This window comes from Coturnix japonica, chromosome 1, assembly GCF_054131305.1.
Source record: "Coturnix japonica strain WE chromosome 1, WE-NBRP24, whole genome shotgun sequence".
NCBI lineage: Eukaryota > Metazoa > Chordata > Aves > Galliformes > Phasianidae > Coturnix > Coturnix japonica.
In genome coordinates this window covers 29,492,377-29,507,709 of record NC_140663.1, presented here as the reverse complement: position 1 = coordinate 29,507,709, position 15,333 = coordinate 29,492,377, and the positions used below count along the sequence as shown (strand labels likewise).

General features: G+C 38.9%; 1 protein-coding gene across 11 annotated transcripts in view; it reads left to right on the top strand.

Moving 5' to 3' along the window:
• TAFA2 (TAFA chemokine like family member 2) overlaps positions 1-15,333 on the top strand; it is a 174,375-nt gene that overhangs the window by 29,215 nt on the left and 129,827 nt on the right. Inside the window, exon 1 of one of the 11 annotated variants that reach the window (XR_001553435.3) lies at positions 3,540-3,626. The exons of the other annotated variants lie outside the window; for them this stretch is intronic. The gene's annotated coding sequence lies outside the window, so the exon portion shown is untranslated. Of the gene's footprint in view, positions 1-3,539; positions 3,627-15,333 lie in introns of those variants that run through there. 11 annotated transcript variants of the gene reach the window in all.

Sequence of the window (15,333 nt, the reverse complement as noted above, 5' to 3'; positions counted from 1 at the left end):
TCCCCTGCTTTAAGCTGAGCTACTACTGGTGAGAATTGATCTTCTTGTATTCTGTTTACAGAAAAAATGGTTAGGGTACGCTTATAAGTTATGCTTATTTTATAAGCTTAAAAGTCACCAAAACCCTCTGAGCTTCCTTTGCAGTTATTTTCAAAAGTGCACAAATGTGTTTGTGAACACATTTAGAAGAGGCTTCGGCTCTGATACTTATATTTACTGAATGACAGAATGAGATGTATTCTGAGGTGAAAAAAGCAGATATATTCCTCTGCAAATTATTCAAACTGACAGAAGAATCACTGAAGAGACAAAACCTGTCACATCTTATATGAATTCAGACTGATATCTATCTGACCCATCTGCACCCATATCTGTATTAAATGATTCATAATGCATATAGGCATTTTAGTTTTAACTAAACTGTCTTCAAATCTTTCTAGCTCCTTGTTCTCTAAACCTGAGAACTCTGAATTTCCCTGGTATAATCCTAGACATTTTGAAGAATATAAAGCTGATGATTATTGAGGCTGTATTCAACTGCTCCTTTTGTCTACCTTTGTACTGACGTATTGCCACCAAAACCTGAAAAAATGTGTTTCTAGTTCAGCACAATAGATGAAAACTATCTGCAGACAAATGTTTTTCAATCATAGCTTCAATGCTGTTGTGTCAGCATTGCTATTCTAGCATGAAAGATAATCTCATCCTAACCAAACCAAATTTCTGACATTTTAATAAAAGTAAATAAAGAAAAAAAAAGTACTATTTACTCTTCAGAAGACAGTCTTATTATTTGTTGTGTCTACATTATGGGACAATTTATAAATAAAGACTGTATGCACCTACATAAACCAGTCAAATAGTTTTCAAGCACAATTTGTACTTTTCTGTTTGCTTGTATGCATCTGATGCATAGTGTATGTTCTGTCACTAGCATAACCTGATTGCAGTTCTCTTGGGGGGGGGGGGGGGGGTGGGTGCACAATTGTTATTAAAAACTCTTAGTGTTTGAAGTAAAATAGGTGTTGAACATAGATTGCTAAATTTATTGCTATTCTCTGCCAGGTTATTTTTCACTATTCTCCTTCATTTTCCTGTTTTCAAATGTGGGTTCAGTGCATGATCTCCTGTTTCACAAGAGTGTGTAAAGCAATTAAGAATACTTTTGGAATGGTTTGGCTCACAAAAGCTTTCCCCTGAGATAATTTCAATATGCTGAAAGCAAACTCTGATTCTTGGCAGCAGAAAGAATTGAACCGTTTAAAAAGCAGCCTCCCAGTAAGCACAATTAAGTTATTCGACCAAGCAAAGGTTGAATTTAGCCTCTCAAATAAACAACTCTGCCAGCTGCATCAGTGTCGCACTGCTCCCAAATTCCCCCTTCTTTGATATGGCATGGCAAATCCACAAAGTGGAACAAGTGAGAGTCTGCATTTATCTCATAGCCTGTAAGATGGAGTACTGGCCAAACTGCACAGTTCCCAGTAAAATCTGGGGGCGCTTATGCAGAGATCATGGGGAATACTAAGAGTTTGGGCGCTGTGGTACCAACAGCATCTGTGTGATACCTTCAGCTCTGCTTACCTCTGGCAGTGTAGTCTGGCAGGGAGATGGGGCCAGATGATGCTGCCAGTAACATGTGGAGGGATGTGCTGCTTCAATAGCATTATGACTTTCATGGCTGCTAATACCATGATCAGTCTTTATATGGTATTTGTGGGAAACTAATAGCTGTGAATGAAATAAGCAGTTTGTGCTTCTAGAGCCTCCTAATGCTGAATGATCACCATTTAACAAAGTTAAATCCTCATGCATGGGATTCTTGTATTCAAAAACCTGAAAGAATTAAGTTGCGTCAGGGCCTATGTTGGCACAGGACAGAGTCTTGGCTCTCCTTTGGCTCCTCTCCTCCATGAACAGAACCTCATTTTGGTCAAAGAAACTTCATTTTAACTTAGAAATAATTTTCAGCTAAACTAGAGGGAAAGATAGAAGCTTGCTAGGAACCTGAAGTTAGCAAGTAATTATATTTGAATGTAATCCTAATGACATTTTGTTGATTTTGGCATTTTACAATTATGTTCCATGGCTATTTCCTAGTAAACACTCATTTTTCATAGGCAGCTGGATCTGAGTTAACTGTCATACTGCAAAGATTTCCACAGAAGTATGGTAAATCCAATCTGTTGCATCATGTGTCCAGTTCCTAAAATGCTACAGGGAGAAACAAAAATTCAGCAGAGTATATCTCTGTGAAAGTTATGTATAACCAGTGTGAGACAGTAGGCCAATTCAGTATAGGACAAATTGTCACTGAGTAATTTGGGAGTCCAAAAGTCGTTACTATTTTTCTTAACTTTATCACTATTCCTGCACTTCAGACAGCTGTATTAGTCCTTCCATGGCTCTTCTTATAGTCAGAAAAGACCATTGGCACATCCAGAGGGCAGCTCAGAGCACCCACAGCAGGTGCATTGCGCTATTCATTTTTCACCCTGCAGATGATCTGTACTTCATCCTCATCCATCTCCAGAAATACATTTGTTTCATTAAAGGGAGCTGCTGAGAACGCCTTAAGTCTTGAAGATGATTTTCTGCATCAGCTTTGTGACACTCTAAAGATAGTGATAACCTTTCTCTGTATGAAGGGGTGCTTGTTATTTCTTTCTTTCTTTTTTTTTTTTTTTGCATCTGTAAGAGGAAACGTGAACCAAAGAAACTTTTGCAGAGCAATACTAAGCAATATAGCTACTGACTGATTCTTTTATTTTAATTTTATTTAGTAATTAAGCCTGAAGAAACCTTGTCTTTTATATGAATTTTGTGATTTTTTTTTTTTTTTGTACGTATCAAATTGAAACTCCTTTTGTTTCACTGTAAGATGACTTAATTTGCACACATGAAATGAAAGTTACGGTGAGAGCTTCATATTACATATCTTTCTTGTTAAGACTTGGTTTTACACAGGGCCTTTTTATGTCATTCTTTCTACCTACATAAGGAAATGGAAGGATAAAAATTCAGGATTTTTTTTTTTTCTAAAAAAACAACGTGAAAAGCAAAAGTTTGTCACAGGCATTTGTCAGTTTTATTTCAAACATTCAGTGAATACTATGTATGGGATAGAATATCATAGGAGATTATCTTCAGATGGGATATGGAAATATTCCTGGTGGCTTTAACAGAGGCACTGATATTTCCATTTGATTTCTGCGGCCCATAAAATGAAGCTGACCCCTATTCATCTTCACGGCAGTGTGTTTCTTGCACTCTGAATTGCTGAAATGACCGTTCCAGGAGGGTATCAAGGGCATGTAATAGAAATGGAAAGAGAAATTGGATCCTTTTTCAGTAAGGACAAGGACTGGTGAGATTTTCAAAGAGCTGAGGCAGAAGATTCCTCAGATTCCTATGATGAGGTTAATGAACCTCACCAGCTAGTAAGAAGGACGTAGCAAAATGTTATGAATACTCACTCTCTTAAGAGACCTCTGAGTTGCAGCATGAGGACAGTCCTGTGTACTTTAACAGAAGCAGCAATAGCTCATGTCTGTATATCACCCATCCAGGAATGCGGCAGTATCTAACATTTAAACAGTGTACAGCCATGAAGGAAGTGCAAAAAGGTGAGTTTTGAACATCTATACTTCTGGGAATATGTATAGTTCATATAAAAGTACTGCAAACTGGATTAGGTATCTACTTAGATATTTTGTATCCAAACATCGTTTTATTCCATGTATTTGTCATGGGGATAAATCCTACATAGAGAAAAATATTTGAGATTTATAGGCTTAGACACAGGGATATAAAGGTAACAGAGCAGAAAAGCTCTAATATTGAGTTGAACGTTAACATTGTTAGCTGGTTGAGTTTGTTTCAAGGTTGTGATGTTGTGATTTTGATGGTAATTGTGGTCTAATAACTGTTAAAAAGCTGGAATTCTCCAGGTATCAGGAATATGGTTCACAATTTTCAGAATGAATGAAAAAATATTTTGCAGGGATTGGTAAAGTTTGCCATAAATGTTACTGTAATTTATCTAGAAGTTTCTTGATTGCTCATGTGTAAAATATGTTGGCCACAAAACTTTAGCATGTATTCCAAGAATTCTTGAAAATTTTTGGTTGCAAATAAATGTCAGAATAAGGAAAAAATCAGGATGACTAATGAAGTAAAATCTGTAGTGACCAATCTTTCTGAATACAACTAAAAATTAAAGTTTAGTTTTCATCTAATCCTGGAACAGAATGGATGTGCGTTATCAAAGTGCAGAAGTTTATGTGTGTTCTTCCTTCTCTTTATCTGGGAAGGTAACTAAAAAAGTTTTTGAGAAGAGTACCAGTTTCTTCATGGTCAACGAATATTCAAACTGTGGAATATTCAGGTGTTTTTAGAGGTTTTTTTTCAGGTTAAACCACAACAACTGCACAGCTGACAGGGGAGTAATTAATCATCTACACAACTGTTTTCAAAATGGCAACAAAACCTCATTAGGGATACTTGGCAATATGTAAAAGGCCAAAAATGAAGTATTTCAACACTGTCAGTGTATTCTTTTTTGCATTTATTTACCTCAGTTTTAACTTGGAAGGTCATTTGTCTGCTTTCAAGTTAATAGAATTTTTCTTCTAGACTTCTAGTTATTTAACCAGCTTACATGCTGCATTCTATAGGATGGTATGAGGGAAATAGGTTATCTCTTAGACTCTTAGGATCATAGGCTAACAGGATAGCGGTCTCAGAAGTCCACTCCTGCATAAAGGAGGGTTAGATGAGAAATCAGACTGGGTTGTGCAGGGCTCTACCTAGTCTTATGTTGTAAATGTCCAAGAAGGGAGTCAGTACAACCTCTCTGGGCAGTCTGCTCCACTGCCTGACTGTCCTCATGGTGAATTTCTTTTTTTTCCATAAATCTAATTTCTTTCAGCTTATGCTGAGTGTCTCCTGCCCTCACACCATAGAGAAGCTGGCTCCATCTTCTTGTTAACCTCCCAGGAGAAAACGATTGGCTGCTGTTAGGTATATTCAAAGTTGTCTCCTTTACTGGCTAAACAGTGTCTAGTCCTTCAGCCTCTACTTGCAGAATAAACGCTTGAGACTCAACCTCCTTGGAGGCTGTCTGCTGAACTCACTCCAGTTTGTCCATCTGTTTCTTATACTGGGATGCCCCAAACTGGAAGCAGGTAGATGAAGCCTAGTAAGTGTCAAATAAAGGTGGATGATTCCTTTCCTTTATCTGCTATCTGTGTCCCTCCTAATACAGCTCAGGAGGATGCCAATGCATATAGCTAGTCTGCGCCCAGTTGCCCACCAAGGCTCGGATTCTTAAAGAGCTGTCCTGTAGCTGGTCTCCTTCATCCTGGGCTGATGCTGTGGCTGATGCCACTCCACTCCCTGGGGTCATACTTGCATTTTCTCTGTGCTGAATTTCACAAAATTTTTGTCAGATAATTTCTTCAGCCCACACGGATCTCTTTGAATCACAATGTAGCCCTCTGGCATATCAGCTGGCCCTTCGTGGCTTGGTGTCATCTGCAAACTTGCTGAGAGTCCTCACCATGCCTCCTGATAAAATGTTGAGGAGGACAGATCCCAGGATATGCCTTTGCAGTAGTCCATTTCTTATTGGCCTTCAGGCAGGGTATGACACATTAACCATTACCCTCAGAGTCTTTCCGCTGCCTTATGTCATCCCAACTTCCAGTCCCCTGGACAACTGTCCGTCTGCTCAACTGAAATCCAGAGCTGTCCTTGCTCTTTGTAGGATTTTGAACCCTACTGCTGTGTGGTCACTACAGCCAGGTCTGCCACTGGTGGTCAGATCCCCAGCAGGGTCTTCCTTGTTAATGAATAGCATATGCTGGCAAGCATTTCTCTGCTTGATTCACTCGGTTCCCTCACACTTCCAGAAACCTTGACTGCTGTTTTGCCTTTTCAGCAGACGTTAGGGATTCTTGGAAGAGGAAAAACAATTTTTTTTTTCCAACCATGTTTCTTCAACTGCTAACACAGTTTAATAATTTCATAAGATAGTTCGCTTGTCAGTTTTTAAGACATTAAAATATTGAGACATGCTTCTTCAAGGAAATTATCTCTAATTCTATAATAAATCTCTGCAGATGTGAAGGTACGAATGTTTTCCTGCTCAATATTTGTTTTTGTGTTCTAGGAACTGATTAGCCCCTTCTGCTTTTTATCTTAAGAATTATGAAGGTGGGAATGACGGAAAGCCACTTTCTATGACAGAATGCTACCTCTAGTGCTTCTACTATATGTAAGCAGTTTTATTGTATGATTACTACAATTATGAGAGTCTGTTCTTGTATACTGAAGTTTATGCCATGAAGCATTAGCTTAAGTGCAGATAGAAGCAAAGATTCAATGACAAATCTTTTGTCCATAAAAGTTACTTTTTCTCTGAAAATGAAAAGGAATTCCTTTCTGTGATATAAATAAGTTTTTAGGTCTGACCTTTGATTTGGATTTCATTGAATGAAAACACTAGCCAAGAATCATTACTGTCAATTTATAACTCTGTAGATTCTTTGCTATGTACTGTGCTTATGGAGGAGGAGAGTGCAGGCAAATTCAGCAGAGCAAGTGTGCTTCTTCAGCAGTCTTGTGCCAGCAAGTATTCTGTCTGCAGGTCCTCATTCTCTCAGCTTTTTAAACCTTGGAGAATAGAATACAGTCAATTCCTGCCTCAAATTGTGTAGTGAAACTAATGTTTTCCCCATGTAAACAGCCTGGAGTAAATTATAGATACCAGCTAAATATTGATTCTCTTAAGGCTGAGTTTCAAATTAATATCAGTTGTCCATGTAAAGAGCTTTATGAATAGATTTAAAAGCAAAATGTCTTTGAGCTGATAACTAATACTTAGAATAGTAAGTTGAAGCTCATGGTAGTATATATGTGTAGTATATGTAAATGTATATTTGAAGGTGGCAGAAATATAAATTAGAGGAAAACTTTGGGACAGCAGTGGCATTTCTGTCCAGAATTCCTTAATTATATTAAGAGTCATTTTTTATTCATACGAGGTTGTCACCATATTCCCCTGTTAACATCCAAAACTCTTAATAGCATTCTAAACAATTATTGGATGCACTGATGTTGCTAATTTGCCATTTTTAATAGGAAGCTGTTATTGCTGGCTAATAAATGTTTCATGTTTGGAAATTTGCTTTTTTTTTTTTTTTTTTTTTTGCTGATCTTTCTTTTTAAAGCGCAGCCACTGCTTAAAGGTATTATTTTATTTTTTTTCCTTTTTATTTTTTTTTTCCAGGATGATGGTAACATTGGATGCCCCATCCCTGGAGGCATTCAAGGCCAGGCTGGATGTGGCTCTGGGCAGCCTGGTCTGGTGGTTGGTGACCCTGCACATTGTGGTCCTTTTCAACCCAGGCCATTCTATGATTCTGTGATACATTATCTGTCTTGCTGAGTTGGATAACTAGGGGGGGGGTTGAGTGTGAGGAAGGAAATCCTTTATATACAAGGAATGCTCAGAAAGTAATGCCTCCCATTTCATTATGTTGGCCCACCGTGTCAGAGGCAGGTAATTGTGGTATGGCAGTAGAGGCTGAACCTTCCCACCAATGTTCCATTGCATGTTATTACCATGTGACAGACGGCAGCAGAGGGACACTCTGACACAGTGACGTCTGACATGGAAGTGTGTTGAAGCAAAGATGTGGCACTGAATTCCTCTGTGTAGAAAAAATAGAACCTATTGACATTAATTGATGCTTGAACATTTATGGAGACCAGGCAGTGGATGTGAGCACAGTGAGGCAGTGGGTAGTGCATTTCAGCAGTGGTGACAGTGACAGCGGGTCAGCTGACAGTGGTGCAGATGTTTACAAGCATGCCATGCAGGCTCTTGTTTAAAATTGGTGGCAACACTTAGCTAATGGTGGCGACTACGCTGAAAAACATTTTGTAACTGAGAATTTTCTCTATCAAACAGTGTCATTGTTCTCTTTCTATCTCTCGTCATTTCTGTGGAAATAAATAGGATGCATTACTTTCAGAGTGACCCACATCGTGCTCAGAATTCTTTGATGAGCGTATGTATTGCAGAAGAGCAACAGCTCTGGAGAAGGCTTTAAGACCCTCCTGTTTTTTTAAACAGTATCACTGATTTTATAAGAGCATATTTCAAACAACTGGGTTTTTGTAGAAGTAGAACTTCGTACCTTGTCACAAACTGATCTCAGTGTAAGGTGGTGGGGTGCATATTTAATGGTTTTTTTCTCTTTCTTTCTTTTTGTTTTTCCCATGATAGAAATGTTTCAGTATTGGGGCAAATATATTTCTTTTTGAGAGATAAGCAGTCAAGAGGCCAAACTGATGGCAATCCAGAATTGTACGTGGCACTGCTTTCTGTGCTAAATTGTTCCTACAGCTCGAATATTGACTTAATTTGCCCTTCACAAATATGCACTCTGTTAATATGTTGTTTACAATCAACTAATGTTCCCACAAAGCCCACTGAAGTGGAGCAGATTGTCCCATTTCATTAGTACAGGGTTCTAACTTTGAATAATTTTATTTCATGTCAACTAGCTTTTTAGCTCTGCATCGTCAGTGTAACCAGTATTTATTGTATTGTAGAACAAGTTGTTACTGTTTCCCATTTGTCATCTTTCTGCTTTGCTGACTCACTCTAGCCTTTATTCTCCAGTCTCTAATTACTCACACTTAACTGATGGGATTGCAGCTAAATGTTTCTACCTTCATGGTTAATTTTCACTCTTTTTAGATATCACATGCAAGTGGATTCATGCAGACAGCGTAGGTTCAGGATACCATCTGGATACAGCTTCTGTTTTTGTGGGGAAAACACTGGCATTTTTTCCTGCTCAGAAAAGGTGAAAATTGAATTTCTTATATTATTACACAGCAGACAGAAGTGGTGGGCAACACTTTGCAGAGCTGCAGCCAGCATAGTCGTAATGGGTAGCGCTGTGTTTTTGTCATGTCTTACACTCTGGTTCTGTGTCTCTTCTCTGTAGGTAAAAGTTGCCATCGTCAATATATTCATGTCCTTTGGAGGGTACTCGCTCATCGGATCTGTTAGAAGCAATTAGTATGCCTGCAGTTAAGAACGTGTTTAGGTGAAATTAAGTATTGTACATATGTTTGGTTGTTGGCCTGAGACTTGTGTGGTCAGGCTGCCTGAGGAGATGTTTTCTGTCAGCCCTGCTCTCTCTGCATGCACCTGATGGCCCTGAAGGAATTCTATGTGTAATGGATATATTTTGCCACTAGATGGTGTTGTTATATGAGATTATGTATTTGCTTTGCACGAAGGGATGCTGAAGGGAAGTGGAGCTTTAATGGCTGCTGGTCATGTGGGAAAGTGCCAGTGGCTGCTTAGGAGCGAAGTGCAGATGGCCTCGGGAACAAGGCTTAGCAGTTAATTAAACCAGAATTTACGCTCGTGGGTTTCCAATTCCCCCCCCCCCCCCCTTGCAATTTGGAGGTTTTGTTGAATGATGCAAGGAAGTGTAAGTCAGTAAGCTCAGTGTCCATGCTGACAAAATACTGACAAGTGGGAAATGTCTTCAGCTGCTGTAGTTTCTTTCCATGATGCTTACTGTGTTGTTGTCCGTTCATGACATCATTTGACTTTCAGTAAACACACATCTTCTGTGTTTGAGCAAGTGGGAATATTTCCTCCAGGAAATGTGTGGAAGAAGCAGAGATCAGTATGTGCAGAAACATGGGCAGATAAGACTTACAGCCTATGCACGGCAGTGTTATATGCTACATGTCTGCTAATGCATTATAACTTCCTGAAAATGCAGGGAGATGTGTGTGGCACGTTCAATCACTTGGCCAGATTAATTTGCATCTCATGTCTAATGGAAGAAGATAACAAAACTTACCAGCTTTAGTGGTTTGGATTCATTGGATGCTCCACTCTGTGAAGCACAAGGATAGTGAAAGTTTTATCTCTCTGTTTGCTGAGTGGAAGGCATTATTCACTTAGCTTGGGATAGGGAAGCAGTTCTCTTAAGCTTAGCAAAGCAGGCTGTTGCCTGCATTTGAAAAACAAAATAAAAATCTAAATATAAAAGATGGAGAAAGGCATTTTTAGTTTGTTTTTTTGTTTGTTTTGTTTTTGTAATAACTTTGACACTTCCTTGCAGCTTTGCTTACTTAAAAATAGTGGGAGAAAGCACTTTTCTGAAGCTGATTTAGGGTTTTAAGTTGCTTTTTCATGCCAGGCTTTGTTTGAAAATCTGCTGACTTCCTGCTTGAGTCATAGGCAGATGTATGGCTGCATCTTGGTGCTGTGATTGACATTTGAGTTTTCCTGTGTGCTGTGGTGTTGCAGTTAAAGACCAATTCCATTTTTCCCAGAAACTGTATGAACTTAGAAAAAAAAATAAGTCACTTGCCCCAGAGCTTGTCTTAGTTCATGTATTTGGGCACAGCTTTCAGTATTGCAAAGTGCCAGTTGAATATTTTTTAGTTAAGCTCAGGCCTCCCAATGTCCTCCCCAGTCACCAGCATGGTAGAGATGTATGTGCAATAAAAAGGTGGAGCTCCTCTCCTGACTCTTGTTTCTCACTGACGCTCTTTGTTTTAAATAGACTTAAAGCATGTGTATGTTCTATGTAAAATGAATATCTGGCTTTTCAGTGCACTTCTCCATGTAGATGGCAGTGCTCTCTGGAATAGCCATTATCAACCTATGTTCCTCCTTCCTTTGTGTCCCTCTGTCATGTGGTGTTGCATCCTTCTGCCTGCAGTGAGCCCCTGGAGCTTGTCCACATCATACTGGCAATGCTGATGAGAGTGCATGGTTTTCCCTCTGCGTGGTGGCCAGATCTCATGTGGAGAAGGGCTCGTGGGATGCACATAGAGACCATATAGACCATGTATCACATGCAGGGAAAAACATGGCTTGAAGGACCGGTCTGCCAGCTGGTCTGTATCACTCCAGTTCTCAGACCACTGGCAGACTTGGCATAGGAAATGCAGTTCCAAGTTGTGAATAATTACTAGTCTAAGATCACCAACAGACAGCAAAATCTCGGACAGAAACTCTGCATCAAACAGTGATGTACAACAAACTGTAACAGAGAAATGAATTCCATGTATAAAGTCATGAATATTTTAGAAGAACACGGAGGCCACTGGGATTGTAAAATATCATTGAGCTTTTTTCCTACATGATTTTCATCTTGAATTTTCTTCCTGGTATACTTTTCCATGGATTGGGTAGTGATTTTTCTTCCCCTCTGGATTTCATTTCGCCTCATGCTTCAGTTAACTTCATGGTGGTGTTTATAAACATTTGAGAGCAAAAATAAAATTTGCCCTGTTTTATGTGTTTTACCAACCCTCTGCATTAACTGATTTGTGTTTCCTCCAACAGTTTCTAGGCACGAACCTTTTGAAGCTGCTGAGGCAGTTTCATTTTCAGCGAAGGAGTCCACTATTTTAGATCGTCTTCCACAATTGATCAGGGATAGATCATAGTTGAGGAGTAATACCTGAACAAAGTCAGTAACTGTTTATGAATATGTATTTCTTCCTCAAGTGATTTTTGGTTTGACATTTCTTTTATTTTTTTAACTTTGTGCCTCTGACAAGCAACAGTGATAGGTGAATAACAATGAATGTAGTGAATGATTGCACTTGTGATTAATATAATGGTACAATTCAGTTCTACCAAAGACTTCCAGAAATACAATTATTTTAAATGTTTTGTCAAAAAATAAGTTCTCATAACCCAGATTTTCTTTCTTCCTTTCTTTTTCCCTTTCTAAAATAAATTAGACCATCACAGCTGTACATGGCAAGTATAAAACCTATAAAAACCAGAACTAAGAACATTCAGTGCAAGCTTTCTTAACTGCAGGAAAGTTCAGTACTTTCATGTTAGATGTCATTAGAATAGACAATAGTATAAGTAGCTCATAAGTATGATATATTATTTTTTAATGGGTGTGTATCATTTTTTAACCCATTAAAAAATGATAATATTTTTTAATGGGTATTTCCTATGTATGTGGAGCCTTAGTAGACAAAAATTAGATCTTCAGTGACCTGCAGTGAGCTTAACAAAGGCAATAAGGTAAAATCCAGTAATTTCAGAGTGGATTGCTTGCTACCTGCAGTAATTATGGCTGGAGAGCACTGCATGTTGTGTCTGAGGGAAAAAGAGGTATATTTTCTTCATTTTCCTTGATTTGATGGAGGAGAACAGTAATTATTAAAAAAAGATGCAGTTTTGTGGGAGGGAAAACTCATTTGTAGCCAGTCTGTTCTACACACCTGTTCTGTGTTGGTTGTTTTGTCATTAGTGATGTTTCTTAGTGTCTCAGTTACAATGAACCTTAGAAGTAGTTGTGACCGCCTTGCAGAGTCCTTGGGGATTCTCACTGTCAAATTTCTGTTTTATCATTCTCTGATGATGGTGCTAAGCTGAGCATGCCTAAATTTTAAATGGAGGTTAAAACCATTCCAACTGATTAGTAATGATTCAGATGATCTTTCTTCTAAATAATCAAACTGACTGAAAGACCTCAGATGTTGCCTCCGACTTCTAGTTTGATTCCAGACTTGTCATTGTATTCCATAACTCTTTGCTCAGCCTGCCAAAAAATAACCTATATTTTCCCTTTAGTGCATGTACCATGTATTTCCTCTGCAAGTTTAGCTACTGTGTTATTATAGTGATAATATCAACAGCTTTGATTTATATTCCTTTAGCAATAGTACCTAACTTCTTGTTTGCTTTCTTTACTACTTGGCTAAAGGCTTTAAAGGATTTTTCTGTAATAACTTCCAATCTCTTTTTGTGCTGGAGAATCTTTCTTTTAGCTGATAGTCTGTCAGTTTGGTTCTTTGTTCCAGGGCTTGTCAGTCTGCATTCATCTACATTTGCTTTTGGCAAGACCAAGGTCTTAAATGATAGAAATCTTTTCCTCTTCAATTCTGGTTTTTGTATGATATGTTGTGGCTTCTCATCTAATGACACTTACAGACTTTGTAATCTTCCCCTTTAATGCTGTTCTTCAGGCCTTTTAAAACAAGAAAAAGACAAAACAAAAATCAGAGAGGAGAAAATAAGGCATTCAGGGACACGTCTCTGACTTCTTTACTCCTTTTGCTCTAGTCTTGTTAACCTGCATATGCAGAATTTGACCAAAATCTTAAAATTGGTATAGCCTAGGTAAGAAGACTTTCCAAACTGAAAATTGCCTTTTCTTAGGTGGAATATTCACCACTTACGTTTATGCTAGTCTTCCTTCATCAGGACTACCATACTCTTTATTGTACAAAGAACATCTGATTCTAGTATAATTTTTGAGAGGTCTTAATTCAGCATAATACATAAGTCCCTTCCTAACTGACTAGAGTGCTTGAATATATTTAATGTTTCTTGGATTATGTGGAGTGAATGGACTTGGTGAAAAAGATGAATATCTTTCTGGTACCTTCTTTGAAGCTTGTTAGAAGGAGAACTGTGCAGAACTAAGGTGCAGCCATGGTGGGAACAGGGGTGGTTATCTAAGATCACCCTGTGTGTATGGGGCAACATGTTCCCAAGACACTTGGTGTGATAGAGATTAGGCTTGATCAGCCCAGGACTCAAACAGCATGTTATATGTTTGTTGTGTATGTGGTAATAAATAGGATGGGTTTGGGGCAGAAGTCAAGTGATGTGGATAAACTCATCCTTTCCCATTAAACAGGAATCTTTCCTATTGGGACCACAATTGGCCTGAATATTGCCTAAGAGACTGCTGGCTCATGAAGGACAAAACCGTGATAGGATCCGTGCCAATGCTGAAGCACCATCAGTGGTTGTGGGACACCCCTTGAACCATGCTTTGCTCCTGTTTAATTTCCTGAAATAGATACACAGTGGCTGCTTTGAGTGTGGGGCATTGGACCGCTCTAGTTCTCAGGGACACAAAGGCCCACAGGAGATATTCAGTTCTGTCTGCCTTGGCACCATGTCTGGTCTGAGAGAAACTCTTTCTTCTACCAAACAGTGGGGTTTTGGGGATGTGAGGCAGAAGCTAGTGGGGTTAGGAGCAAAAACTCTTCAATCTTCCAAGGAAAAATCAGTGCTTACTTGGGTTCTTTAATGCAACCTTTTTTTTGTGGAACTTTATTGGCAGAATTATGTTAAGAAGAAGTAAAAAAAAAAAAGAAAAAAAAAAGAAAAAAGAAAAAAGAAAAAAGGGTTAATTTTTTACTGCTTAGAAAAGTTATCACAGGGTGTTAAAAAGTTTACTATATGAAATGTCCAACACTGAAGGTGAGTCTGTGCTTATCCTTAGTACTGAGGAAGGTATTTTGAACACTTGAGATCAAGAATGGGTATAAACTGCAAAAAGTCTCTTGCCCAAAGATATTTCCACTTGAAACTTTTACAGCTCTTCTGATTTCTGCCCTTTGGCCTCCTTCCAGTTCAGTGGATGTCGCAGTCCTACACCAGGGAGATCTTCACAGTGCTCCATAAAACTTGTCAAATAATTCTCCAGATAAAATGTAACTGACATTTTTTTCACTGCCTCTTTTTCACCCTGTCAGAACAGTCAGAGCAGTGATCAAACCACCAAGCCAGTGGCATGGAAACACAGCGTGCTGGTATTTTTGGCATGTACCAGAACATCATTTGCTAGTAAGGTGCATGGAAGGGACATCTAGCGGTTGAGATTTCTTCCCATCCCTTCCTGGGGAGGTGAACAGGATATTGTGGGGCTGCCTGTAAATGGAGTCTCACATATCCAGCACAATTTTTTTGTGGAAGGTCTTTGACAGCTTGGGCCCCTTCCCTGTGGTTCAATTTGCCCCACCAGATACCTTATTGTGTTCACTTTGTATCATCTTCTATATCACCACTGGGAGAGGTCTGTTTTCATCATTCCTCAGTGTGTGGTATGAGCAGTGTGCAGATAGTGCCTGAGGTTGTGTTAGGTTTTCTTGGTGTCAGCAGTTTGTGTTTGGCACTGGATAGATACTGTACATCCTGCTTAATCTCCTCTGCCCAATTCAACCTGCTGTCAGTCACTTTGGTGTCACAAGACTGCATGGTACTCCAGGGACTGTGGAGGTGGATGTACCACCAAGTCTGTGATGAATTCACAGCTTTGGCTTCTGTCAACAGTTCAGTATGTGTCATGTTTTCCACAGGATCTGTTCAGCTTGGTTGATCTAACATGTCTAATTTTTGAATTTCCTTTTTCATAGAAAGGCAACTGCTCCAAGTCTTTCTAGCACTGAAGGGATTTAGCTTCTAATTTATAAGTAGGTTTGAAGATACTCTGTTACTTGGGGGAGAATGAGAGGGAG